At 35.7% G+C, this 27,961-nt stretch overlaps 2 long non-coding RNA genes across 2 annotated transcripts in view; one reads left to right on the top strand and one right to left on the bottom strand.

Moving 5' to 3' along the window:
* Positions 1-27,961, top strand: part of LOC109491699 — a 104,443-nt gene that overhangs the window by 14,684 nt on the left and 61,798 nt on the right. The gene's annotated exons all lie outside the window — the stretch shown is intronic.
* Positions 5-5,789, bottom strand: LOC123379934. The gene is made up of 2 exons (XR_006585014.1): positions 4,684-5,789; positions 5-137 (listed from the first exon to the last, which is right to left on the bottom strand). It is a non-coding gene; the product is annotated as an uncharacterized LOC123379934 (long non-coding RNA).

The raw sequence follows: 27,961 nt of genomic DNA, 5'->3' as shown, positions 1-27,961 counted from the left end.
GAGATGTCAATATGAAGAGCTTTTATTGCCTCAAAAGCTTTTTAGAAGCATTTCTTTGGTCTTGATTTGTAGACAGTCACTATCTTGATTTGTAGATGATGGGAAAGTTCATATCCTATTCCATTTCACTGAGAATTCTAAAAGAAGAAAATTGATAAAACTAAAGAAAATGCAAAATTGATAGCAATGATTTTTTTAATCAAATGGAAATAATTTCTGAAGATGATGTGTTGGCATTTCAAGGTTTGCTTTAGGACCTGGAAGGCATTTAAAGCAGACTTCTTTTGAGTTGCTTCATTGTTGGAGATTTTAAGTTATACGTACATTCCATGCCAGATCTTCTAAAATAATCTATTACCATGTGGTTTATAATGTGGTAGCTGCAAAAAAGCAGCCACAACCACAGCAGTCCTATACACTCATATTCTTGCTATAGGACTATAGTAACTTTCCTATACTTTTTTGTAAGTATTTATTCAGACAACCCATATACCATATGTTCCACCACTTAAATGACACAATCCAGTGGTTGTGAATATATTCATAAAGTTGTGCAACCATCACCATAATCAATGTTAGAACCCCCAAAGACATCCTGCACTTATTAAGGGGGGACTTCTGATTTACCACCAACCTCTCTGGCCCCTGGCAACCATCAGTCTACTTTCTGTCTCTATGGATTTGCCTATTCTAGATCCTTCATATAAATGGAATCATTTATATGCTTCCACCTCTTGGCTATTACAAATAATGCTGCTATGAACATGGGTTTGCAAAGATCTTTTCAGGACCCAGCTTTCAATTCTTTTGAATATATACTCAAAAGTAAAATTGCTGAATCATATGGTAATTCCATATTTACATTTTTGAGAAACTGCCACACTGTTTTCCATAGAGACTACACAATTTTATATTCCCACCAACAGTGCATAAGGGCTCCAATTTCTCTCCACATCCTCACCACCACTTAATTCCTGTTTCTTTTCTTTTTTCTATTCTTTTCTTGACCGGTGCTGTATCAGTGGGTGAGTGGTGACATCTTATTGTGGTTTTGATGTGCATTTCCCTAATAATGATGTTGAATACCCTTTCATAGGCTTGTTGGTCCTGTACCCATTTTGACAATGTAGTCTGGAGGGAACTTGATTATCTAGATATCCTGCAGGCCATCTCAGTGGACCCACTGTATTGATGCCATCATGTTAATTGGAGCAGAAGTTGTAGTTCTCAGAGTGCCCTAGTATAGACACTTGTACACCAGATGGTAGTATATAAATCCTCTCAAAATTCAGGGACATCCTGTGGTGCCTGGGTGCCTTGGTCAGTTGAGCATCACACTCTTGATTTCGGCTCAGGTCATGACCTCACATCTTGTGGGTTTGAGCCCCGCATAGGGCTCCGTGCTGACGGTGTGGAGCCTGCTTGGGATTCTCTCTCCCTCTCTATCTCTGCCTCTACCCTGCTCACTTGCGCTCGCTCTCTCTCTCTCTCTCTCTCTCTCTCTCTCTCTCTCAAAATAAGGTCAGCTTTAAAAAAAGATTCAGGGACATGCCATATTATTTAAGTTTTTAAGAGTGTTCATATGCTGAGACATCTCCAAAGTAAAGAACATGTTATTATACCTTGTACTTCCTAAACACTAAGAGGCACATTACATGCAGATCTCTTCAGATTTTGGAGATAATACATACCAGACTTGAGATTACTGCAAAAAAAAATTGTTTACTGGTGTGTTGGAAGGACCACAGCTTTGAAAATTGCCCAGAATATAAGAGGGAGCTCTATAAAAGACTTGACCTGTGATACAGGTGGGCCTTGCTTCTTGGGACATGTGACCCAACAGATTCCACGATGTTGTAGGTATTTGTGGTAGGTAAAGACTTTCTCTGAATTTCTGAAGCCCTATTAGATGAGTTGCAGCATAGATGCCTGGAGGCTCTGGAATAATGCTATGTTGTAATCTTCAAATAAAGATTTACCACCTGAAAAGCAACTTCTGCTGTGGTCCTGACCCCTAAGTAGATACTGAGCACCTAACATGGGGCATCAAATGATTATATGGTCAGAAAGAGTCTACCAAGTTATAAATTCAGGTAAGAAGATCACTGAAGTGTGGTATTGTAGAGGTGGTTTATTCAGGATTGGGCCTGAACTGGCCTAGAGGACATAAATATAAACAAGGTTGCCATAGAGCTCTGAGCCACCGACCACTGTTTGAGCTTCTCCCACAATACATACCTGTAGCCCTGTGGAGTATTCTCTACAACCAAGTAATGGATTTGGAATAAGAATCTGGGCCTGGTTTGTGATTGGGATGGCTCAAGGGCTGAAAATGGACTGCTGCTATTCTACAGTCTTATCTGGGATTGGTCCTGAAAGACAGCGTTGAGGTAAACCTTCCTAGTCAGTAGGGCTTTGACCAATTTATGAAGACTTAACCTGGTATGAAAGGAGAAGCATCCTAAGTTATATTTAATCCTGTACTTCTTGACATTTGAAAGATCTTGACTGGTAGGTTAGGAATTTGGGAGCAGCAAGAATGGACGATGAAAAGCAAAGAAGTTCGGGAGTGTGTTGGTAGTAGTGGACAGAAAAGGTACAGATCATTTATTTCTCAAATCAGTGACCACCTATGGACTGCTGTATGGAAAGCCACCTGTATCTAAGTTTTAGAACCTCTGTATATGAATTGAAATTGGGTTTGTGGAAACCTGTAGACCAGGCTCTCTCCTTTGAGTTGTATACCAAGCAGTGTCTTTAACTTTCTCCTTTGATGTGTCAAAACTACCATCGGTTTTTTGCTTCACTGGTTTTTAACTACTCGACAAATGATTGACTCAGCTCCTTTGTATTTTTCTTTGGCCTTCCCATTTCAAGATCTATTTTTGAGAACATTCATGGCTTATTTACATTGCTTTGTGGACTATGATGTTACACTGGTCAGATCACTCTAAATCTGTCTGTAGCTAAATGAGGGAAGAGTGACAAGATGCTTGTGCCAGTCAGCATCAGATAGCTTTTTTGTACAATTAGTATAAAACAGTCTGAACTTAATGAGAAATTCCGAGACAGTTCACTGCGCTGAATTGTTCACGTGTGTACTGTGCTAGGGTACTATTCAAATTCCAGAGGAGCAGTTAAAGGAAATCAGTGCCCATATTGTCCTAGCCATTGCCAGGACAGATGAACACATGCATCCCCAATGCCCATCATGCCTAATATCTTTTGACCTTCCTTAGGGGCTGAAGGATGCTTTTTGGATATAGTCATAAGAATGAGACAGACTTGGGGTTGGATATGGGACTAATTTTTTATTAATGTCAATTTTTGATATAATCAGAAGTTCCACTAGTGAAAGCAGAAACCTAATGAATTTCCTACAGAATATCTTTCATTTATCCTTATCAACAGCATTATTATAGGAACCACTTCTTATTCACCCTCACAAATTTACAAAAATTGTAGCAGCCTTCGCTAAAACCTGCTTTTCACCATGCAATTTTGAACATTTGCACTGAAGCTTAGGTTAAAATGTATCTTTGTTTCCTAAATCAGTCTTTACTGTGAATGCTGTATGGGTTCCCATTTTACCTCAGGTTTCTAAGCCATATATATGTCAACCATCCTTTGCTGTAAGCCAAACCAGCCTCCCATCTTTCCATCCAGGCGCGGTACCCTGGAGCCTTTTATTGCTGGGAGAGCAATCCTAGCAGAGGTAAAGCCTTTGTCATTCTTTATTTCTGTTCCCTAGAATTTGCTAGCACAAAATAGTGGACAAGTGATATTTGGTATGTGGCTAAATAAATAAATGAAGAAATTAATTATTAAGTTTGGATGGTAACATTATTATTCTAGAATAATACTAATTTTGGTGAAATAATCTTCAGATCATTAGTGTTTTTTTCACCATCATGCTATGGCACCAGGGTATGTACAAATTCTATTGGAATTAAAGTTGAGGAAAAATCCATTTTAAAAATTTTAGCAAAATCCAAGTGAAGATCAAGGACACCTATAGGCACTAGTGGGAGCTGAAACTCTGCCTCCCTTCCACTCTCTCTGTCTTGAGCTTTTCCCCTCATTTCAGCCAAAGAAGAAGAAGAAAATTAGTGGACAGGTAAAAAATAAGACATTAATGGGTTTCTACTGGTTGTATTTATCAGTGATGAGCAGTCGGATTAAACCTTTTAGTTCTTATATGGGAGGGCATTATCAGATGAGTGGTATTTTCCACAAGACCAGAACATTAGAGCCAAAGGAGATGTTGCCTCTTTAGAAATGTCTCTGTTTCAAGAATCCCAGGTGCTAAAACTGGGGCTACTCTATTCTAACCTTTAAAAGAATAGCTATGCTCTTTGTAGCTGCTGTTTTATGTGCCTTTAACCCTCTTGCCACTTCTGAATCTTCCTTTATATACATCATTGGAATGTTAGTCTGGAATTCAGGTGAGGGCTAAATGGGCAGGATCATGAGAAGGCCATTTGGTCTACTTGTAGTTTTGTAATTTCGTTGTCATTAATCACTCATGCCAAATGAGTTCTCCATGTGGTTTAGCATTAGCACACAATGAGATGCCATTTGGAAAAGGTCTCTTGTGGTAATACATAACATTATTGAATATTTAGAGACTGTATTACATATATACATTACATATGTTTAAAAAATGTACAAAATGTTACGTACGTTGGCTTTATTTTAACATCACAGTGTGCCTATGGACAAAAGTCCTGTTATTATCATCATTCTCACTTTTGAGGATTTTGAGGCAAAATGAAGTGAGTTGTTCAATTTCATACAGCTGTTAAGAGAAGAAATTAGAATGACAAATAGTCTGACTCCATATTCCACAATCCTAATTTCTTCACTATTAATTCTTCTCCATAAACAGAACATATATTTGACAGACCTTGTCTCAGGAAATGTAAACTTGGTGTATCTATAAAAATACTAGGTGAAATCAAGTAATGGATTAATTTTACAAATATCTAATTCCTACCTTGTGACAAGTCTTGTGTTTCACTATTTACCCACTTCTCTGGCCAATAACCTACACAAATTAATGTGGCCTACAACAATAATAACCAGAATGATAATATAATTAAAGTAAGGAAGGCTTTGTCTTCTATAACATTTAAGTAAAACAATTGAAAATAACAAAAAATGAACATGAGTAAAATAAAATTTTGGAGATAGCTATATATTGAAGAGGTAAATTAGAAGGAAAGAGAGGAAAGAAATTCTGTGCAAAATTATATTCCCAAGCTAGAAAATAGTGTGACAACTTTAGATTTATGAAAGAACAAAATAACTTTTTCATGTATCCAGGGTTTAGTGGTACTCATCTCTGAATTGTGTCAGAGGGAAAGAAACCATTTTGTCAAGCTCTTAGAAGAATGTGAAATGAATTATCTGATGGAAGTTTTTAATTATAAGGCACTAGACAATGAAATATTTCAATAAGATGTTGTAGTTCAGAAATAGTAAGAGAATTTCACTTAACAAATCTAGCATTGCCTTTACAGTCATTGGTCTACTTTCTCCTAATTAGGTTGGTCAGATGAAAATAGACTTAAGTGCAGCCTTAAATGTAATGAAAAATCATTTATAGTCAAAGGCCTGTAACCCTTTTCTACTAATACATAAGGAATGACTTCTTTCATTCTTGCTGGTACCACGTTATGAAACCTGATCTTTACACTTTCCACCTGAGTCCTGAACTGAAATACTTTCTTCTTTCAATGCATATGGGAAGCAGTATATCTCTCTCAAAATGAAACATTTATTTTTTAAATTTTTTTCATATGTATTTATTTTTGAGAGAGAGAGAGAGAAAGAGAGAGAGAGAGATCGTGAGCAAGGGAGAGAAAGAGAGAGAGAGGGAGACACATAATCCAAACCAGGCTCCAGGCTCCGAGCTGGCAGCACAGAGCCCGACGTGAACCTGAGATCGTGACCTGAGCCGAAGTCGGACATTCAACCGACTGAGCTACCCAGGCGCCCAAAATGAAACATTTAGATATAAATCTAACAAAACATAACAAATCTATAAAGTAATGTAACAGAATTCGTATCTGGAAACTACAAAACACTGAAAATAATCAGAACAAAATAAAGGGAGAAATATGTTTATGGACTAGAAAACTTAACATTACAAAGATTTCATTTACACAAAATGATATATAAGTTTAGTGTGATTCTTATCAGAACTCTTGCAGAAATTTTTATGAACATGGACAAAATTTTTCTAAAATGTATGTGGAAAAGCATAGGAATTTGACAAAGAATTGTGAAAAAGAAGAATGAAATAGGAATGACTCTATCTATCCAATATTAAGGCTCATTTAAAGACGTAGTAATCAAGATAGTGTGATATCGGAAGATAGACACATAAAAGAATCCAGTTTGTACGCCTAGGTTGCTCAGTCAGTTAAGCATCTGACTTCGGCTCAGGTCATGATTTCACGGTTTGTGAGTGTGAGCCCCGCATCAGGCTGTGGGCTGACAGCTTGGAGCCTGGAGCCAGCTTCAGATTCTGTGTCTCCCTCTCTCTCTCTCTTCCTCTTTCCTCTTTCTCTCTCTCAAAAATAAATAAACATTAAAATTCTTTTTTTTTAAATCCAGTTGTAGACCCATCCAAGTATAGAAAATACAAAAGATGCAAAATCAGTTCAGTGGAGAAAGCCTAGGTTTTCAGCATGGGTAGAAAAATTGGATACCAGAGGCATGCGCACACACAGGCAAAAGTCCACAGACTTCAATGTAGAACCTCTGAATCTTCACAGTGCAGTGTACCCCCAAACAGCAGTTCTATCCTTAACTTTATTCCCAGCATATGTTTGTATTTTTTTATTAGGGCATAATTGACAAAGAGCATTAACATTATGATCCAAAATTTGTGTAAATTGAGAAATGATCACAATAAGCTAGTTATTTTCTGTTGCCATACATAGTCACAAAATTTTATTTTCTTGTGATAAAGACTTTTAAGTCTTTTACTTTCTTAACAACTTTCTTTTTTTTTAATTTTTTTAACGTTTATTTATTTTTGAGACAGAGAGAGACAGAGCATGAACGGGGGAGGGTCAGAGAGAGGGAGACACAGAATCTGAAGCAGGCTCCAGGCTCTGAGCTGTCAGCACAGAGCCCGACGCGGGGCTCGAACTCACAAACCGTGAGATCATGACCTGAGCCGAAGTCGACCGCTTAAGCGACTGAGCCACCCAGGCGCCCCTCTTAACAACTTTCAAATATGCAATAAACTAGAGTCATCATGCTGTACATTACACCTCCCCCCACCCGACTCACTCATTTTATAACTGGAAGTGTGTACCTTTTAACCTCCTTAACCCATATGCCCACCCCTTGACTCTCTATACCCCAATCCCCATTTCTGGCAACCACCAGTTTCTTCTCTGTGTCTATGAATTTTGTGTTTGTTTTTAGATTCCACATATAGGTAAGATCATACTATATGTGTGTCTGATTTATTTCACTTACCATAATGCCTTCAAGGCCCATCCATGTTATTCCAAATGGCAAGATTTCATTCTATTTTTTATGGCTGAATTGTATTCCATTGTGTGTAAGTGTATCATTTTTTTAATCTATTCATCCAGTGATGGACATTTAGGTTGTTTCCACATCAGCTATTATAAATAGCAGTGGAATAAGCATACGGGTGCTTTTTTCTTTTCAAATTAGTGTTTTCATTTCAGAACTGCAATTGTTGGGTCATAGGGTAATTCTCTTTTTAATTTTTTTTAGAACTTTCCATACTGTTTTGCATAGTGGCTGCACTAATTTACAATCTCCTGAATAGTGCATAAGGGTTCCTTTTTTCCCAATCCTTGTCAACACTTGTTATGTCTTGTCTTTTAAAATAATAAACATTCTGAGGCACCTGGGTGCCTCAGTCAGTTGAGCATCCGGCTCAAATCATGATCTCATGGTTCAAGAATTTGAGCCCCACGTGGGGCTGTGTGCTGACAGCTCAGCGACTGAAGCCTGCTTCACATTCTGTGTCTCCTTCTCTCTCTGCCCCTCATCCATTCAAGCTTTCTCTCTCTCCCCCTCCCCCTCCCCCTTTCCCTCTCTCTCTCTCAAAAATAAACATTAAAAAATTAAAAACTAGTAAAATTAAAATAACACACATTCTAACAGGTGTGAGGTGATATCTCTTGGTTTTCATTTGCGTTTTCCTAATGATTAATAACATCGAGCATGTGTTTTCCTAATGATTAATAACATCGAGCATGTTTTCATGACCGTATTGGCCATCTGTATGTCTTCTTCGGAAAAATATCTATTCATGTCTTCCGCCAAATTTTTTTATTGTTTTGAGTGTTTTGTTTTGTTTTGCCATTGAGTTTTGTGAGTTATTTATATATTTTGGACATTAACCTCTAATCAAATACATGATCTGCAAATATTTTCTTCCACTCAGTAGGCTGCTTTTTCATTGTGTTGATGATTTCCTTTGATATGCAGAAGTTTATTAGTTTGATATATGCTAGTTGTTGATTTTTGCTTTTGTTGCTTTTCTTTTAGGAAATTAGATCTAAGAAATCATCACCAAGACTTATGTCAAGGATCTTACCATCCAAGTTGTCTTCTAGGAGTGTTATGATTTTAGATTTTAATTTAAGTCTTTAATGCATTTTGAGTTACTTTTTGTGTATTGTGGTCCAGTTTCATTCTTTTTTAAGTTGGTGTCAAGTTTTTCCAGCACCATTTGTTGCAGAGACAATCCTTTCCCCATTGACTATCCTTTGCTCCTTTGTTGTGTAAATTAACTAACAGTATATGTGTGGATTTATTTTGTGGATCTCTACTTTGTTCTATTGACCTATGTGTCTGTTTTCATGCCACTATCATACTATTTTAATCACTGTGATTTTGTGTTACAGTATAAAATCAGGGAATATGATGCCTTCAGCTTTGTTCCTAAGATTGATGGGCTATTCAGGGTCCTTTGTAGTAGTTCCATACAAACTTTAAACTTGTTTGTTCTATTTCTGTAAAAAACGCCATTAGAAAAATTTAAAAGGTTTTTAATGTTTATTCTTCAGAGAGAGAGAGAGACAGACAGACAGACAGACAGAGACAAAGTGTGAGAGGGGGAGGGGCAGAGAGAGAGGGAGACACAGAATCTGAAGTAGGCTCCAGGCTCTGAGTTGTCAGCACAGGGCCTGATGCTGGGCTGAAACTCATGGACTGGGAGATCATGACCTGAGCCAAAGTCAGATGCTTAACTGACTGAGCCACCCAGGAGCCCCTAGAATTTTGATAAGGATTTAATCAACTCCGTAGATTGGTTTGGGTAATACAGACATTTTAACATTAATTCTTTCAATTCATGAGCACAAAATATATTTCCATTTATGTGCATCTTCTTGAATTTCTTTTGAAAAGTTTTAAAACTTTTTCTTCAATGTTTATTTTGAAAGACAGAGACAGGGAGAGCACACATACAAGTAGGGGTAGGGGCAGAGAGAGAGAGAGAAGAGAGAATCCCAAGCAGGCTCCACACTGTTAGCACAGAGCCTGACATGGGGCTTTATCTCACAAACCAGGAGATCATGACCTGAGCTGAAATAAAGAGTTGGATGCTTATCTAACTGAGCCACCCAGGTGGCTCTTTAAATTTTTATTTGATGTATAGGTAGCATGTAATACTAGTTTTAGGTGTGTAGTATAGTAATTCAACAATTTTGTGCATTACTAAATATTCACCATGGTTAGTGTACTACAGTATTACAGGCTATAGTCTCTCTGCTGTACCTTTTATTTCTGAGAGCTATTTATTTTATGACAGGAAGTCTGTACCTTTTAATCCTCTTCACCCATTTCACCCACCATACCCCCCACCCATCACCTTTTCTTTGGCAATTACCTGTTCTCTGTCTTTATGAGTCTGTTTCTCTCTTTATTGTTTGATTTTTAGATTCCACATATAAGTGAAATCATGTGATATTTGATTTGTCTGTATGGCTTACTTCACTTGACATAATACCCTTTAGTTAGGTCCACTCATGTTGTCATAAGTGGAAAGATTTCATTCTTTCTTATGCTGAGTAATATTCTATTGTGTATATATACATCTTCTTTGCCTATTCATCTATTGATAACACTTAGGTTGCTTCCATATCTTGGCTACTGTAAATAATGCAATAAACATGGGGTGCATATCCTTTTTTCAATTAGTGTTTTTATTTTGGGGGGCAAATATCCAGCAGTGGAATTATTGACTCACATGGTACTTCTGTTTTTGTTGTGGGGAAAACCTCCACACTCTTTTACATAGTGACTGTGCCAATTTACATTCCCACAAAAAGTATACAAAGATTCCCTTTTTCCACATCTTGCCAACATCTGTTATTGTCTTTATGATAACCAGCAGTTCTGACTGGTGTGGGATGATTGTGACTGTTCCCCTGATGATGAGTGATGTTTAACATCTTTTCATATATCTGTTGGACATATGTATGTCTTTTTTGGAAAAGTGTCTATTTACCTCCTCCATTTTTTAATTGGGTTATTTTTTTGTTGAGTTGTGGTGTTCTTTATATATTTTAGATATTAACCTCTTATGCGATATATCAATTGCAAATATTTTCTCCCATTCATTAGGTTGCCTTTTCATCTTCTTGATGGTTTTCTGTGCTGTGCAAAAGCAAATAATAGTTTAATTGTTTGTTTTTGCTTTTGTTTCCCTTGCCTTAGGAGATAGATCCTGAAAAATAGTGCTAAGGTTGATGTGAAGAGAGAACTGCCTGTGTTTTCTTTTGGAAACTTTTTTTTGGTTCAGGTTTTACATTTAGTTTTTTAATCCATTTTGAGTTTATTTTGTGTATGGTATAATAAAGAGGTTCAGTTTCTTTCTTTCTTTCTTTCTTTCTTTCTTTCTTTCTTTCTTTCTTTCTTTCTTTCTTTCTTTCTTTCTTTCTTTCTTGGATGGTTTTGTCTAGTTTTCACAGCACGGTTTATTGAAGAGAATACCTTTTCTCTGTTATATATATTCTTGCCTCCTTTGTCATATATTAATTGACATATATGCATGGGTTTGTTTCTGGGCTCTGAATTCTGTTGACCTATGTGTCTATTTTTGTTCCAGTACTATACTGTATTGATTGCTATAGCTTTGTAATAGATCTTAAATTCTGGGACTTTGATAACTTCAGCTTCATTCTCCTTTCTCAAGATTGCTTTGCCTATTCAGAGTCTTTTGTGGCTCCATACAAATTTTAGGCTTTTTTTGTTCTAGTTCTATAAAAAAACACTATTGGTATTTTTGAAGAGATTACATTGAATCTGTAGATTGCTTTGGACAGTGTGGATATTTTAACAATGTTAATTCTTCCAATCCATGAGCATGGTTTATCTTGCCATTTGTGTCACCTTGCTTTCATCAATTTATTTTTTTAATTATTTTTAATGTTTATTTTTGAGAGAGAAAGAGACAGAGAGCAAGTGGGGGAGGGGCAGAGGAGGGGAAGATACAGAATCTGAAGCAGGCTCCAGGCTCCAGGCTTCGAGTTGTCAGCACAGAGTCCAACATGGGGCTCAAACCCACAGACCACAAGATCATGACCTGAGCCAAAGTCGGATGCCTAACCGACTGAGGCACCCAAACGCCCCGTTCATCAATTTCTTACAGTTTTCAGAGTACAGGCCTTTCATATCTACTGGTTAAATTCATTCCTAGGTATTTTATTATTTAAAAAAAAAATTTTAATGTTTCCTTATTTTTGAGAGAGACAGAGACAGAATGCAAGTGGGGGAGGGGCAGAGAGAGAGGGTGACACAGAATCCAAAGCAGGCTCCAGGCTCTGAGCTGTCAGCACAGAGCCCAATGCGGGGCTTGAACTCACGAGTTGTGAGATCCTGACCTGAGCTGAAGTCGGACACTCAACAGACTGAGCCACCCAGGTGCCCCTGGTATTTTATTCTTTTTGATGTAATTGTAAATGAGATTGTTTTTGTTACTTTTTGTTTTTGCTACTGTGTCATTAGTGTATAGAAATGCAGCATATTTCTATATATCAATTTTTGTATCTTGCAGCTTTACTGAATTCATTTGTTACTCATAACAGTTCTTTAGTGGAGCCTTAACCATGTTCTATATATAATATTATGTAATCTTCAAATAGTGACATTTTCACCTCTTTAATTTTTTAATGCTTATGTATTTATTTTAAGAAACAGCAGGGTGGGGGTGGGGGGGTGGGGGTGGGTATGTACAGAGCCAACATCAATAGCCAACATCAATAGCCTGAGCCAACATCAATAGCCAAATGCTTAGCCAAATGAGCCACTCAGGCACGTTTACCCTTTTCTTTCTGATATGTATGCCTTTTATTTCTATTCATTGCCTAATTCTTCTGCTGAGGATTTCCAATACTCTGATGAATAAAAGTGGCAAGAATGGATGTCTTTTTCTTGTTCCTGATCTTAGAGTAAAAACTTCCAGCCTTTTACCATTGACTATAATGTTAGCTGTGTCATATATGACCTTTTAAAGTGTATATAGTCCCTCTATACACACTTTCTTGAGTTTTTTTTCAAACATGGATATTGAATTTTATCAAATGCTTTTGTGTTAATCTATTGAGATGACCATATAATTTTTATTCCTTATTTTGTTAAAATGGCATATTATTGATTAGTTTGTGGATATTGAACCATCCTTGCAGATCTGGAATAAATCCCACTTGATCATGGTATATGTTTCTTTTAATTTATTTTGAATTTGGCTTGAGACATTTTCATTTATGTTCATCAGGAATTTTGGCCTGTAATTTTCTTTTCCTGTGGTGTCCTCCTCTGGTTTTGGTATCAGGCTAATGCTTGACTTGTAAAATGAGTTTGGAAGTGTTCCCTCCTCTTCTGTCTTTTAAAAGAGTCTGAGAAATATTAATGTTCTTTGAATATTTGGTAGAATTCACAGTGAAGCCATCTGGTGCTAGACTTTTGTTTTTGGGAGGTTTTGCTGATTCAATCTCTTTACTAGTAATTGGTCTATGCAAATTTTTTATTTCTTTATTTATTTTTTATTTCTTTTTACTTATTTTATTTCTTAGAAGGTTGTTTGTTTCTAGGAATTTATACATTTCTTCCAGGTCGTTGAGCCCACAGGTCAAATAAGGATCTACGTTAAGGAAAATTTTTACATATTTTAACTAAATTAAAATGAAAATACAACAAACAATTTGTAGTACAAAGCTGAAGCACTTATAGATAATTTCATGGAATCAAACACTAATGTTAGGGAAAAAAGATCTAAAATCAATAATCAAAATACAATGTAAATTGCTAGAAATTAGTAATTGAAAGATACCCATCTTAAGCAACCAGAGAAAGGAGACTGAATTAAATCCAAAGGAAGCAGGAGGAAGAAAATTATAAAAATCAAGGCAGAAATTAATAAAAGTTAAAAATTATACAGAGAAACCAAAAGCTAGATTTTTGAAAAACAGATATAATTGATAAATTTCTAGCCTGATTACCAAGCACAAAGGAGAAATAAAAGAAATTGCTAATTTTTGGAATGGAGGAAGGAATTGCCACTAATTCACAGATATTAAAAATACACTGAAAGGGAGTACCTGAGTGGCTCAGTCGGTTAAGCCTCTGACTCTCGATTTTGGCTTAGGTCATGATCTCATGGTTTGTGAGATCGAGTCTTACGTTAGGCTCTACAGTGACATCATAGAACCTGCTTGGAATTCTTTCTCTCTCTCTCTCTCTCTCTCTCTCTCTCTCTCTCTCTCTCTCTCTCTGCCACTCCCCCCAGCTTGTTCTCTCTCTCTCTTTCAAAATAGGTAAAGTTTAAAACAAATACAATAAGAGAATACTACTAAAAATATGTCCAAAAATTAAAAATTTTAGATGAAATAGACCAATTAACTGAAAAAGACAAATTATGAAACTCAAGAACAAATAAATATGAATAATTCTATTAATGAAATTAGCTATATATATATTTTTAAGAACTTCCAAAAAAGGAAAATTCCAACCACAAATAGTTTCACTAATTTTACCAAACACTTAAGGAAGAAATAATACTAATTCTACACAATATATTCTAGAATAAAAAACACAATGAGGTCCTTCCCAACTCATTTTATGGGGTCCAGCCTTACTCTAATACCAAATCAAGACAAAGACTGCAAGAAACAAATTTAGGGCTTAATACTATCATGAATATCAACACAAAAATTCTTTAAAAAATAGCAATTTGAATTCAGGAACATGTAAAGGAATCAAATATAGTTTATTTCAGGAATGGAAGACTCATGAAACATTTAATTATCAATGTGATTCACCAAATAAGAGGCAAAAGAAGGGGAAAAAACCCACATGAACTGTTAAATAATACAAAAGCCATTATTAGTCAAAATTGAGAAGTTATCCTCTATTGGAGAAGACTAAGGAGACATTACCACTAAATGCAATGTGAAATCCTGAACTGGATCTGAAACAAAAGTATAGTAGTAGGAAACTGGTAGAATCCACATAAAGTTTTTAATTAATAAAACTATAACAATTTCTTATTTTGATAACTGTCCTCTGGTTTTGTAAGATGTCAATATTAGAGGATGCTGGTTGAAGGATATACTGAGGTTTTTTTGTAATATGTTTGCAATTTTTGTAAGCCTAATTTTTTTTCAAAGTAAATTTTAAAAAAGAGAAATAAGAAATAATATAACAAAAACACAATAATATGAGAAAGTTTGAATACCTATATTAATATTTAATAAAATAGATATAAAGACAAATGTTATAGATAAATATAAATATATCATAATTAAATGGTTATTACATTAAAAAGTAATAATGATTCTAACTTATTAAGGCCCTAATAATGGATCTTCAAAACACAGGTACGCTGACAGACTGAAGAAGAGATAAAGACAAAAGAAATAGATAAAAGCACTATTAGAATTAGATATTGTAACACTGCTTTTTCAGTTATTGATACACAAACTTTAATATGATTAAAGAAGACTTGAATGACCATCAAACAAAATAAATGAATATATTTATATATTTATAATTAATTAGACCCAACAACATCAGAAAATCCATTCTTCTTAAGTGCGTATGAAACAATCATGAAGATAGACCATTTGCTAGACTGTAATACAATCCTTAACAAATTTAAGATGATTTAGCTTATATAAATCATGTTCTATAAACACAATGTAAATTGCTAGAAATTAGTAATTGAAAGATATTTGGAATATCCTCAACTACTTGAAAATTATACACACACACACACACACACGCACACACACACACACGCACACACACAAATAACCCAAGAGTCAAAGAAGATTTTATAGAAGAATTTAGAAAATATTTTGAATGGAATGGATATAAAAATATATAAAAGTTTATTAAATTCTGCTAATACAGTGCTTAGAGGGGAGTTTATAACTTTAAATGCTTATATTAGAAAAGAAAAAAGATATCAAATTAGTGAAGTAAGTTGTTTATCTTAAGATATTTTAAAAGATAAAAAAATCTCAAAGGAGTGGAACAAAAGAAAGAATACAGATAGAAGCAGAAATCAGTGGAATGTGATACAAACATTAGAGAAAATCTAAGGGAACTAAAAGCTGATGCTTTGAAAGATCGATAAATTGATAAAGCTCTAATTACCTTTCTGAACCGTTTTATGCTTATCAAATTTAACTAACTTAGATAAAATGGACAAATACCTTGAATAAGTCAAATTACTAAAATTGTTCTAAGAAAAGACTGAAATGGAAATATCCCAAATATACAAATTAATTTGTTATTAAACTGTTCCCTAAAAGACAACCCAAAGCTAGATGACTCAATGAGGAATTCTATCAAACTTTTAATGAATAAATAGTAGATATCTCATAGAATCTCAGAAAAATAGAAGAAGGGCCTTTTTCAAATCATTTTATGAAGCCAGCATTACGTTGATGTGACAGAGGATATTATAAGAAACAGAAAATTTTAGCAGAATATTTGCAAATCAAACTGAACACTATAAAAGTCTGATAATCCATCCTGACCAAGTGATTTTACTGAGCAATGCAAAGTTTAACATTACGAAGTTGATCACTGTAATTCCCTATATTAACAAAGGGAGAAATAATATAATCATCTTGATAAATGAGAAGGCATTTGACAAATTCAGCAGTAATACAAATTAATGTATTTGCAGTGATGTAAATTAAAATTTACAACAAACTTGGAAAAGAATAAAACCTCCTCAAAGGGCAAGAAAAACCTAAAACTGACATATTTAATGATAAAGCACTGAATGCTTTCTCTCCAAGATCAATAAACAGGGCAGAATGTTTTATTCAACATTGGACTGGAGGGCCTATCCAGTGCATTAATGCTAGAAAAAATAGTATAAAAATATGACTGGAAAGCAAGAAAATGACACAATTTTGTGTTTAGAACATTCTAAGAAATTCACAAAGTGATTTTAACTAATAAACTATTTTAGCAAGTTTGCAGGACATAACATTTGTAAAGAAATTTTATTTCCATATACTCACAACACACTATTAAAACGTAGAATAAAAATGATAATTTACAGTCACATAAAAATTTAAAAACTTAGCAATATATTTAACAAAATATGTGTAAGACTTGTCCATTTAAAATTGGAAAATATCACTGAGAAATTTATGAAATTCTAAACATACATAGAGATTTATTATGGGTTGGGAGGTACAATTCAGTATTGTGAACACAACAATTCACTCCAAATTGATATATAGATATAAATCAATTTCTCAGAAGTAATTCAGAGGATTTTTGTAGAAATCAACTAATCTTAAATTTGTATAAAAGAATATGGTTACAGGCCTTACATTAATGGATTTAGAGGTTCACTCTAAAGATAAAGTTGCCTAGTATGTGACTGTGTGGTATAGTGTGAAGTTATATCTACAAATCAACACTACAGAGTATATAAAATTAGGCACGCACAAATGTGGTCAATTTGGCTTTTTGAAATCAAATGTCCAAGGTATTCAAGCAGGAACAACTGAACATCCATAAAGGAGGGGGGATGAATATCAACATTTTCATTATACTATTAAAAACATTAACCTCGAGTATATCATAGATTGAAATGTAAAACCTAAAATGATAAGAAAAGAAAATATAGGAGAAAAATCTTAAGGCCAAGGGCTAGGTAAAGATATCTTAATAAAACACTAGAACACAAAGCATAAAGGAATAAATGGTTAAATTGGACTTAACCAAAATTGGAATGTTCAGCTCTTCAAAATACACTGTAGAAAATAAAAATAAAAATGAAAGCAACAAACTAGTAAATAATATTTGTATAAATAAGTATATACATATACATACACACCCACATGTATATGTAAGCAGGATATGAAAGAAAAAAGGTCTGGAATTATTATTCAGCTCATTTCAGAATCAATTTTATCCATGTCAAGGATACTTAGGACTCAAAACTTGTCTTTTTTCCCTATTAGGACTCAGAATTTCCAGGATTAGACAGTTATTCTTATTTCAAGTTCATGATTAATCTAATTTCTATCCATTGTATTAACTGTAACATCCATTCATTAATGAATTAATATAGAACTCTAGATACCTAAATCTCATAGACAAAAGCAAAATATGTCTGAAGAGGGTGAGAGTAAATTTTTTTCATAGCCTATATAATTTTTCATGACCTATATAATTTAACTAACTTTTTAAGAATCTGAAAAATTTTTCCTTAACATCAAGATGATATTCTTGATTATTTGAACTTAATATTTATAGTTAAGATTGTCACAGCTTGTGGTTTTAAAAAAAAAAAAAAGATGGTTATGGTCCTATTTAAGAAGTATATGCTGCCATAAAAATTATGGTGAGTCAACCAGGAAAATAGCACCTAATACAGAAACTACATTTGATAATTCAAAGAAATTATGCTAATAGACTTTATGAAGCAGTGGACTAAACTGTGTAGGATAAATGGTTTGTGGTAGGCATTTCCTGCTAAGTAGTTAAAGTTACAAAGACAAATTTAAAAAAATTTTGTGAAAACAGAAATGCTATTGTTTCCAAAGAATAGGTGCGAGTAGTAAGCACATTAGAGAAAGAAAATCTTTAAAACTTAAGGTGCTAACTTACCATAGATAGAGTGAAAGCAATAGGATAGGATGATTTAGCTCTGGATAAGCAATTCATTCATTCATTTTTCCATTCATTCATCATATTGCATGTTTCAGACACTGTTTTTAGGTTCTAAGGATAAGAGATGGGTAGTGACAAAAACTTTGCTGTAATGGAGATCATTCTAGTGGACAGAAACAGACAAAAACCAAATATATAAATAATATGTAATATCATAATGAAGGAAAGTAGGTTTCATGATAGCAGCTACTTGGAGAATAGATAGGATAGTTACAGAAGGGCTTTCTGAGATAATGTTGGACAGAGAGCTGCATAAAATGAAGGCATACCTCTATCAGAAAAATAATGTTTTTGTTTTTTTAAGTGTTTAAGATAGAGTGAGTGGGAAAGGGACAGAGAGAGAGGTAAAGAGAGAATCTCCAACAGGTTCCGCACCGTCAGTGCAGAGCCCAACATGGGACCCAAACTCACAAACTGAGATCATGACCTGAGCTGAAACCAAGAGTCATATGCCTAACTGACCAAGATGCCCAGGCACTCCAGGAAAATTAATGTTTTTGAGAGAGGCATCAAGAAAAGAATGTTCCAGAGAGAAACAACATTTAGTGAAAAGTCCAGAAGGTGTGGCACTCTTAATATATTCTTTTTTTTTTAATTTTTTTTAACGTTTATTTATTTTTGAGACAGAGAGAGACAGAGCATGAACAGGGGAGGGGCAGAGAGAGAGGGAGACACAGAATCTGAAACAGTCTCCAGGCTCTGAGCTGTCAGCACAGAGCCCGACGTGGGGCTCGAACTCACTGACCATGAGATCATGACCTGAGCCGAAGTCGGACGCTAATATATTCTTAATATATTTTTAATATGGGAATCTGAAGGGGATCACTGTAACTAATACTGTGTTTCTCAACTCTGTACTATTGACATTTGGGGCTAGATAACTGTTGTGGGGAATTGTCTTGTGCTTTGTAGGATGTTTAGCAGCATCCTTGACTTCTCCCTTCCAGATGCCAGTAGTGGCCTCCTGTAAATATACCCTACCTCCAGATAATGCTAATGTCCCTGCCTGGGAGGGAGTGGTCCAAGATCACCCCCCATCCTATGGTTTTAGAATGATCTAAACACTGATCTTGACAAAAGGAACAAGAGAGATGATGATAGGAGATGTGGTCTGAGAGAGCACTCTAAAAGTCAGTAGTAATAGGCAGGACCCTGTAGCACATTTTAAGGACCTTCACTGCAGTGATTTGAGCAGAGGAGGAAGTTTTAGCAGTATTCTGACTGATGAGTGGAAAATAGGTTGTAGGTGAAGAAGAGTGAAGGCAGAGGACCTGGTTAGGCGACTCTTGCAATAATCCAAATAAGAGATTAAAAATAATTGTAAGGATGGTAGCAGTGAAAGTGGTAAGAAATGGAGAGCTCTGGATATAGTTTGAAATACAGTTAACAGGATTGATATTTGGATGTAAAAGGAGTGATTTATTTTATTTTATTTTTTATTTTTTTTATGACCTCCACAACTGAAAGAGTGAAACTGTGACTTATTGAGATGAAGAAGACTCCTGGTAAAAAAGGATTTGGGCACCGTTGAGGGATATATTCACCAAGAGTTTGGTTTTGAACATGTTAAGTTTGAGTTGGTTATTAGAAACTGAAGTAAAGATGTTAAATAGAAATGTAGATGTAAGTGGCTAGATTTCAAGCAAGAGGCTGGTGCTGGAATTATAAATATTTGAATATTCATGATTTATGAGATTACTCAGGGGGCAGGTGTAGATATAATAGAAAATAAATTTCAGAACTAAACTCTGAAACACTCCAACAATTAGAAGACTGGAGGATGAGCAAATATATTCTAGAAGAGAGTACAATATTTTTAGAAAGGCTTAGGGCAGGGGTGCCTGGGTGGTTCAGATCTGGGTGGCTCAGATTTCGCGGTTTGTGAGTGCGGGCCCCACGTAGGTCTCTGTGCTGACCGCTTGGAGCCTGAAGCCTGCTTCAAATTCTGTCTCCCTCTCTCTCTGCCCCTCCCCTGCTCATACTCTGCCTCTCTCGGTCTCTCAAAAATAAATAAATGTTAAAAAATTTAGAAAGGCTTAGGGCAGAACATCAGTTTTAACTGAATATATGTCTATAGAAAATTTTGAGAGGCATCAGGATAAGGAAAGGTCTATAGGTCCTCAAAAGAGTAAAATATGACAGATTTTGCTTAAGAAGAATACCTACTCTATCCAACACAGCAGGGGCTCGATAAACACTAGCTATTGTAACCAAGACTTAGAGTGTTAATAGCAGAAATAGCAGGGATTTTTATGAAAATGAGAAAATTAGGTGGTAAAAATTAGTGGTAAACATGGAACGAGTCCGGAGTGGCACAGGATGGTATCTTTGAAGAAACCGTTGATAGGTTGTTTGGGATGTGCCACTAGGGACAAGGAGAAAAAGACACTTTTTGGAGTACAGGAGTTTTCTGAAGGAGCAAAGAGAATAGTTGAGAGGGCAAGTGACTCAACTATCAGAAAGGCTCACATTTTGCAAAGGGTAAATGAAGGGAAAACCTGAGAGGGAAAATGTTGAGGGAGGTGAGAGAACCAGGATTATCAGTAGCAGTGCCAAATTGTCCTGAGAGAGGGGGGAAGATGAGGAAGCCTCAAAATTCATTGTGTTTTATATTTGGGAGATTATTTCCTACCAGCAAGAGTCTATTTTCAGAAGAATGGTAGAAGTGGTAGCTAGATGCTGAGGGGAAATTGTGCAGTAATTTAGTTATTTTACAGCTTAATGGAGAAATGAAGAAAATGATGTTTGCGTTTCATGTAAGAAGTAGAAAGTGTAGAAGGTAAATCATGTTTTAATTTTTTGAAGACTTCTAAGAGTAGTTCTCCTAAGGATATATATAAAACTAAAAGTGAAAAAAAAATGAGGGAGCAAGAGAAAATAGGGGAAATAGTTAAGGTTGAAAATATGTTATTAAAATTGATGTCAGATCTTTGTGGAACCAAAATGCAAATGATTACAGTAATTCAAAGGTAAGCTGATAAGAGAAGTTAGGCAGAAGGACAAATATGTTATATTTAATATTCAGTGAAATCATGATTGAAAAGAATTAAGAACTTCAGAACTAGGCCAGAAAGTCAGAATGAAAGGTGTAACTACAACCAAAGATTGATGCCAAGAAGAATTGGAATGTTTCATTATTTTTTACAGTTTTTATTTAAATTCCAGTTAGTGAATATAAAGTATAATATTAGTTTCAGGTGTACAATATAGTGATTCAACCCTTCCATATAACACCTGGTGCTCTCTCCAGCGTATGAACTCCTTAATCCTCATCATCTATTTTACCCATCTCTCCACCCGCCTCCCCTCTGGTAACCATTAGGTCTCTATAGTTAAGAGCCTGTTTCTTGGTTTGCGTCCCTCTCTCTCCCTCATGTTCCCCTTGGCTTATTTTTATCGTTTCTTAAATTCCACATGAGTGAAATCGTATGGTATTTAACCTTCTCCAACTGACTTATTTTGCTTAGTATAATACTCTCTCATTCCATCCATGTCATTGTAAATAGCAAGATTTTATACATTTTTTATGATTAACATCCCATTGTATGTATACACCATACTCTCTGTGTCCATTCTTCAGGTGATGGACATTTGGACTATTTCTATAATTTGGCTATGGTAGATGATGCCACTACAAACATTGGAGTGCATCTATCCCTTTGATTTAGTATTTTTGTATTCTTCGGGTAAATATCTAGTAGTGCAACTGCTGGATCTCAGGGCAGTTCTATTTTTAACTTTTTGAGGAACCTCCATACTGTTTTCCAGAATGGATGCACCAGTTTGCTTTCCCAACACCAGTGTAAGAGCGTTCCTCTTTCTCTGCATCCTCGCTAACACTTGTTTCTTGAGTTACTGATTTTAGCCATTCAGACAGGTATGAAGTGATATCTCATTGCAGTTTTGATTTCTATTTTCCTAATGATCAATGATTTTGAACATCTTTTCATATGTCTGTTGGCCATCTCTATGTCTTCTTTGGGAAAATGTCTATTCATGTCTTCTACCCAGTTTTTAATTGGATTATTCATTTTGGGGTGTTGAGTTGTATCATTTCCTTACATATTTGTTATACTAATCCTTTACTGGGCACGCCATTTACAAATACCTCATCCCATTTTGTAGGTTGTCTTTTAGTTTTCTTGAATGTTTCTCTTGGTGTGTTGATGCCTTTTTTTTTTTTTTTATGAAATCCCAATAGTTTATCTTTGCTTTTGTTTCCCTTGTCTCAGGAGACATATCTAGAAAGAAGTTGCTATAGCCAAGATCAAAGAGATTTCTGCCTGTGTTCCCCTTTAGGGTTTTTATGGTTTCAGGTGTTTTTCATCCACTTTGAATTTATTTTTGTGTATGGTATAAGAAAGTGATCTAGTTTTGGTCTTTTGCATGTTGCTGTCCAGTTTTTCCAATACCATTTGTTGAAGAGACTGTCCTTTTTCCAATGGATATTCTTTACTGCTTTGTCAAAGATTAGTTGAACATATAGTGGGGGTTCACTTCTGGGTTTTCTATTTTATTCTATTGATCTATGTATGTTTTTGTTCTAGTACCATGTCGTCTTGATGACTACAGCTTTGTAATATTGCCTGAAGCCTAAAATTGTGATGCCTTCAGCTTTGCTTTTCTTTTTGAAGATTTTTTGTGTGTGTGTGGCTATTCAGGATCCTTTGTGGTTCCAATACAAATTTTAGAATTGTTTGTTCCAATTGTGAAAAATGCTGGTGACATTTTAGTAGGGATTGCATTAAATGTGTAAATTTCTTTGGTTAGTATACACATCTTAACAATGTTTGTTCTTCCAATCAATGAGCATGGAATATATTTTCATTTCTTTGTGCCATCTTCAGTTTTTTTCAACAACGTTTTATAGTTGTCAGAGTACAGGTCCTGCATCTCTTTGGTTAGGTTTATTCCTAAGTTAGCTTAGGTTTTTTTTGGGTGTGTGTGATTGTAAATGGGATTGATTCCTTTAATTTCCCTTTTTGCTGCTTCATTATTGGGGTGTAGAAATGCAGCAGATTTCTTTACTTTGATTTTGTATCCTGCGACTACTGAATTTGCCAGTTCTAGAAATTTTCAGGGGAGTCTTTTGGGTTTTCTACATGGAGTATTATGTTGTTTGCAAATAGTGGAAGTTTGACTTCTTCCTTGTCGATTTGGATGCCTTTTATTTCTTTTTGTTGTCTATTGCTGTGATTAGAACTTTCAGTACTATGTCAAATAATAGTGGTGAGAGTGGAAATCTGTCTTGTTTCTGACTCTGTTTTTCCCCATTGAGGATGATATGAGCTGTGGGTTTTTCATAGATCACCTTTATTACATTGAAGTATGTTCCTTCTAAACCTACTTTATTGAGGGGTTTTTTTGTTATCATAAATGGACGTTGTACTTTGTTAAATGCTTTCCCTGCATTTATCGAAATGATCATATAGTTTTTATCCTTTCTTTTATTAATGTAGTGTATCACATTGATTGACTTGCAAATACTGAACCATGCTTGCAACTCAGAAATAAATCCCACTTGAATGTGGTGAATAATTTTTTAAAATGTATTTTTGGATTCAGTTTGTTCGTATTTTATTGAGAACTTTTGCACCCATATTCATCAGGGATATTGATCTTAAGATCTTTTTTAGTGGAATCTTTATTTGGTTTTCATATCAGGGAAATGCTGCCTTTATAGAATGAATTTTGAAGTTTTCCTTTTCTATTTTTTGGAATAATTTGAGAAAAATAAGTATTAACACTTCCTTAAATGTTTGGTAGAATTCCCCTGGGAAGTCATCTGGCCCTGGACTTTTGTGTGTTGGGAGTTTTTTTATTATTGATTCAATTTCTTTGCTGGTTATTGGTCTGTTCAAGTTTTCTATTTCTTTCTGTTTCAGTTTTGGTAGTTTATATGTTGGTAGGAATTTATCCATTTCTTCAACATTATCCAATTTTTTGGCATAAAGTTTTTCATAATATTCTCTTATAATTGTTTGTATTTCTGTGGTGTTGGTTGCTGATTCTCCTCTCTCATTTTGATTTTATTTATTTGGGTCCTTTCTCTTTTCTTTGATAAGTGTCACTAGAGGTTTATCAATTTTATTAATTTTTTCAAACCAGTTCCTGATTTCACTGATATATTTTCTATTGGGTTTTTTTTTTAGTGTCTATATAATTTATTTCTGCTCTATATTATCTCTTTCCTTCTGCTGCTTTATGCTTCATTTGTTTTTTCTAGCTCCTTTAGGTGTAAGATTAGTTTGTTTATTTGAGATTTTCCTTCTTGAGGTAGGCTTGTATTGTTATAGACTTCCCTCTTAGAACTGCTTTTGTCTGTATCCCAAAGGTCTTGGACTATCATGCTTTCATTTTCATTTGTTTCCATATATTTTTAAAAACTTCTTCTTTGATATCTTGGTTGACCCATTCATTGTTTAGTAAGATGTTATTTAACCTCTATGCATATGTAGTCTTTCCAATTTTTTTCTTGTGGTTGACTTCTAGTTCCATAGCATGGGGTCAAAAAAGGTGAATGGTATGATTTTTATCTTTTTGTATTTGTTCAGGCTTCTTTTGTGACCTAATATGTGATACATTCTGAAGAATGTTCCATGTATACTTGAAAAGAATGTGTGTTCTGTTGTTTTAGGATCAAACGTTCTGAACAGATATCTGTTAAGTCCATATGTTCCAGTGTGTCATTCAAAACCATTGTTTCCTTGTTTATTTTCTGTTTAGATGCACCGTTCGTTGATGTCCGTGGAGGTGGTAAAGTCCCTTACTACTATTGTGTTATTATCAATTAGTTCCTTCATGTTTGTTATTGTTTTATATATTTGGATGCTCTCATGTTGGGTGCATGAATATTTACAGTTGTCACATATTCTTGTTGTATTGTCCCTTTATTGTTATATGTACCCTTCTTTGTTTCTTGTTACAGTCTTTAAAGTCTAGTTTCTGTGATCTAAGTGTTGCTACTCAGGCTTTCTTTTGACATCTATTTGCATGATAAATATTTCTCCACCTCTTCACTTTAAATCTGCAGGTGACTTTAGGTCCAAAATGAGTCTCTTATACATAGCATACAGATGAGTTAAGTACTGTTTTTTTTTAAATCCATTTTGACATCCTGTATCTTCTGATTGGAGTATTTTGTCCATTTACATTCAAAGTAATTATTAACAAATATGTATTTATTGCATTTTATTGTTTTGTCATTGTTTCTGGAGAGAGTCTCCGTAATCTTTTCCTTTGGAGGAGAGACTTTTGGTCTCTCCTTCCCACCCAGAGAGCTCCTTTTAATATTTCTTGCAGAGCTGGTTTAGTGGCCACAAACTCCTTTAGTTTTTGTTTGTCTGGGAATCTGTTTATCTCTCTTATTCAATGATAGCCTTGCTGCCTAGAGTATTCTTGGCTACAGATTTTCCCATTCATCAGTTTGAATATATCATGCCACTTCCTTCTGGCTTGTCTAGCTTTTCTTGAGAAATCTCCAGCTATCCTTATGGGTTTTCCCTAGTACCTTAAGGACTTCTTTTGACTTGATGCTTTTAAGACTTTTTTTCTTTGTCACTATATTTTGCAAGTTTATTTACAGTATGTCTTGATGTTAGCCTGCTTTTCTTGATTTTGATAGGAGTTCTCTGTGCTTCCTAGATCTAGAGGTCTGTTTCCTTCCCTAGATTAGGGAGGTTTTCTCCTATTATTTCATGAAATCAATTTTCTGTCCCCCTTTCTCTCTTGTTCTTCTGGGACTCCTAGAATACAATGTTATTACATTTGATGAAGTCAAACTATGTCCATTCTCATGTTGTCTAATTCTTTATCTTTTGTTCAGCTCCATTATTTCCCTTTGTTTTGTCTTCTAAGTCACTAATTTGTTCCTTTGCTTTTTCCAGCCTGCTGTTCATTGCATCAAGCCTGTTTCCAATCACCTCAATGCACTCATCATCTCTGACTGATTTTTTTCTCTTTTTTTCTCTGTGATAAGCATCTCACTGATGTCTTCTATTCTTTTCTCAAGCCCAGTGAGTGTCCTTATGATTGTTGCTTCAAATTCTCCATCAGTCATGTTACTTATATAAGCTTTGCTTAAATCTCTGGCCATTGCCTTGTCTTATTCTTCATTTGGGATAAATTCCTCTGTCTTGGACAGTCTAAGTCTCTGCCTTCTTCTCTCCATTAGAAGAGCCAATATCTCCTGCTTCATAATGGCCTTATGAAGAAGAGGTCATGTAGCACCCAGGATCTGGCCTTCATGGAGTGTCTCTGTGTGTGCTGTGTGTACTCTGCTATTGTGGTTTGGCTGCTCTATCCTTCAGGCCAGTGATCTGCAGAGGCACTCCTTACCTGCTATGGGCAGTGTTTGGTCCCTGGACTGAATGTGGCAAGTTTTAACTATGTGTGCTCTGGTATGCTCGTGAAAGGAGGCCAGAAACTGTCTCTATCAGAACTGAGACCCTGTAGAACATTCTGCTCAGGTGATGTGGTGTGGGCAGAGGTTAGTGCTGATCTTCTAGGAGAGGGGCCCATCATTATGGGACTGAGGCAGGATTGAGAAGGGAAGTCCTGTCAAAGCACAGGGGTGTGGGGCTTGGTGTAAGCAAGTTAGGCAGCCAGTGTCAGGGGTGAGCTGCTTTCCACAGGTGGTTCTGTGTATTCTGAGGGGCAGGGAAAGGAAATGACACTTGCCATTTCCAGAGAGTGGTCTCTGTGAATGCTACTTCTCAGGGATGTGCTCTGAGAAGAGTGAATCATCTCTCCACGTTGTGCCCCAAATGTTCAGTTCACTGTTTCCATGCCATCTACCTCCAAGTGGTTTGCTGCCTTCTCCAGAAGGAGTACAATGCCCTCAGGGCTCTAGTGCAGCCAAACCTGCTGACCTTAAAACTCTAGGCTTTAACCCTGTATTGCAAGAACTCATGAAATTCATCCCCTCTCAGTTTCCAAGCCAATAGCTTTGGGGAAATGTTCTCCTTATGTGTTCCCTGTGTGTTCCTTTCTTTCTTGCCCTTCTCCCTCCCCTCCACAGCAGCCATAATCTGTTTCTTCCCTAAACCCTGTCTCTGCACTTCCTAACTTCTTCAAACTGACCTCTTTTCTCCCTTTAACTATGGAGTTTGTTCAGTCAGTCTTTATGTCAATTTCTGGGGTATTTTGGATAATTTGATAGTTATCTAGTTGTGTTCATGGGACAAGACAAGCCTAGGGTCCTCCTACTCTACCACCATCTTCATCTAAAAACGTTTTGTTGTTTTTTAAGAAATACTCAAGAAACACAATATGAAACAGCACTCTGAGAGGTGCATGGGTGGCTCAGTCAGTTAAGGATACAAATCTTGGTTTTGATTCAGGTAGTGATCTTGTGGTTCATGAGTTCCAGCTCTGAATCAGGCTCAGCACTGACAGCACAAAGTCTGGCTGGGATTCTCTCTCTCTCTCCCTCCTTCCCTCCCTCCCCCTCCCTCCCTCCCTCTCCTTCCTCCACTATCTCTGTCTCTCAAAATAAATAAACTTTTTTTTTTAATTTTTTTTTCAACGTTTATTTATTTTTGGGACAGAGAGAGACAGAGCATGAACGGGGGAGGGGCAGAGAGAGAGGGAGACACAGAATCGGAAACAGGCTCCAGGCTCTGAGCCATCAGCCCAGAGCCCGACGCGGGGCTCGAACTCACAGACCGCGAGATTGTGACCTGGCTGAAGTCGGACGCTTAACCGACTGCGCCACCCAGGCGCCCCAAAATAAATAAACTTTATAAAAAAA

Source organism: Felis catus, chromosome C2 (genome assembly GCF_018350175.1).
Source record: "Felis catus isolate Fca126 chromosome C2, F.catus_Fca126_mat1.0, whole genome shotgun sequence".
Classification (NCBI taxonomy): Eukaryota; Metazoa; Chordata; class Mammalia; order Carnivora; family Felidae; genus Felis; species Felis catus.
This window is presented reverse-complemented; position numbering and strand designations above follow the sequence as displayed.